Here is a 2,500-nt window from a genome sequence, read left to right as displayed (position 1 = left end):
ATTTCTGGATCGATTACATTCTGAGAGATTGCATTGAGGAATGCACATAGCTTCACAATGGCTAATCGAACGTTTTCCGGTAGAAGCCCCCTCAATGCAACCGGAAGGAGTTGCGTCATAATCACGTGGCAGTCATGAGACTTTAGGTTCTGGAACTTTTTCTCTGCCATATTTATTATTCCCTTTATATTCGACGAGAAGCCAGACGGTACCTTCATGCTGAGCAGGCATTCAAAGAAGATTTCCTTCTCTTCTTTGGTAAGAGCGTAGCTGGCCTGACCCTGATGTATGCCGTCTTTTCCGTGCATACGTTGCTGGTCCTCCCGTGCCTCTGGTGTATCTCTTGTCTTCCCATACACGCCCAAAAAGCCAAGCAGGGTCACGCAAAGATTCTTCGTCACGTGCATCACGTCGATTGCGGAGCGGACCTCTAGGTCTTTCCAATATGGCAGGTCCCAAAATATAGATTTCTTCTTCCACATGGGTGCGCGTCCGTCAGCGTCCTTCGAAATAGGTTGTCCGCCAGGACCCTTTCCAAAGATTACCTTCAAATCCTTGACCATATCATGTACATCAGCACCAGTACGGTGGCGAGGCTTCGTCCGGTGATCCGCCTCACCTTTGAAATGCTTGCCTTTCTTTCTTACGGGATGCCTGCTTGGAAGAAATCGACGATGTCCCAGGTACACATTCTTCTTACAACTCTTCAAATATATACTGTCGGTATCATCCAAACAGTGTGTGCATCCGCGGTATCCCTTGTTTGTCTGTCCTAAATGGTTACTGAGAGCAGGCCAATCATTGATGGTCACGAACAGCAACGCCTTTAGGTTAAATTCTTCCCCCATGTGCTCATCCCACGCACGTACACATGTTCCATCCCACAGTTGTAAGAGTTCTTCAACTAATGGCCTTAGGTACACATCAATGTCATTGCCGGGTTGCTTAGGGCCTTGGATGAGCACTGGCATCATAATGAACTTCCGCTTCATGCACAACCAAGGAGGAAGGTTATACAAACATAGAGTCACATGCCACGTGCTATGGTTGCTGCTCTGCTCCCCAAAAGGATTAATGCCATCTGCGCTTAGACCAAACCATACGTTCCTTGGGTCACCTGCAAACTCCTCCCAGTACTTTCTCTCGATTTTTCTCCACTGCGAACCATCAGCGGGTACTCTCAACTTTCCGTCTTTCTGACGGTCTTCTGCGTGCCACCGCATCGCCTTCGCATGCTCTTTGTTTTGGAACAAACGTTTCAACCGTGGTATTATAGGAGCATACCACATCACCTTGGCAGGAATCTTCTTCCTGGGGCGCTCACCCTCGACATCACCAGGGTCATCGCGACTGATCTTATAACGCAATGCACCGCATACCGGGCAAGCGTTCAAATCCTCATACTCACCGGAGGATGCAGTCATTAGGGCATGCATGTATCTTTTGCACCTCTAACCCTAGATGGCAGACAACCTTCTTTGCTTCATACGTACTCTCGGGTAATTCGTTGTCCTTTGGAAGCATATTTATCATTACCAGCAACTTTCCAAATCCCTTGTCAAATACACCATTCTATGCCTTCCATTGCAACAATTCAAGTGTGGTGCCCAACTTTTTTTTGTCAGCTTCGCAATTCGGGTACAACAATTTCTTGTGATCCTCTAACATGCGCTGCAACTTCGTCCTCTCCAGATCACTTGTGCAGTTTCTCTTTGCGTCAGCAATGGCCCGACCTAGATCATCAGCGGGCTCATCTGATGCCTCTTCTTCAACTTCTTCCTGCATTGCCGGCTCAGCTTCTTCCCCCATTGTTGTATCATCGTATTCAGGGAACCCATGGCCAGGATAGCCGTCGTCGTCCTCTTCTTCTTCATTGCCTTCCATCATAACCCCTATTTCTTCGTGCTTGGTCCAAACATTATAGTGGGGCATGAAACCGGACTCAAATAGGTGGATGTGAATGGTTCTTGACGTAGAGTAACTATGACCATTCTTACAGCCAGCACATGGACAAGGCATAAAACCATCCGCCCGCTTGTTTGCCTCAACGGCAAGCAGAAAAGTATGCACGCCATTAATGAACTCGGGAGAGCATCTGTCATCATACATCCATTGTCGGCTCATCTTCATTACACAACACCGAATAGACCAAATTAATACAAGTTCATACATAAAGTTCATATACAACACTTAATTAAATGCAACATACAAATAACTCTCTAGCTAAAGAATTTAAATGCAACAACAAATGCGATGAAGATTGCAACTAAGGTAACAATTGATCCAACAGCATAATGATACCAAGCCACACTATCAATGGCATATTTTCTAATCTTTCTAATCTTCAACCTCATTTTCTCCATCTTGATCTTGTGATCATCGACGACATCGGCAACATGCAACTCCAATTCCATCTTCTCCCCCTCAATTCTTTTCAATTTTTCTTTCAAATACTCGTTTTCTCTTTCAACTAAATTTAACCTCTCGACAATAGGGTCGG

The sequence above is a fragment of the Triticum dicoccoides genome, chromosome 5B (genome assembly GCF_002162155.2).
Source record: "Triticum dicoccoides isolate Atlit2015 ecotype Zavitan chromosome 5B, WEW_v2.0, whole genome shotgun sequence".
NCBI lineage: Eukaryota > Viridiplantae > Streptophyta > Magnoliopsida > Poales > Poaceae > Triticum > Triticum dicoccoides.
The sequence above is the reverse complement of the archived record's forward strand: the minus strand, read 5'-3'. Positions refer to the sequence as shown.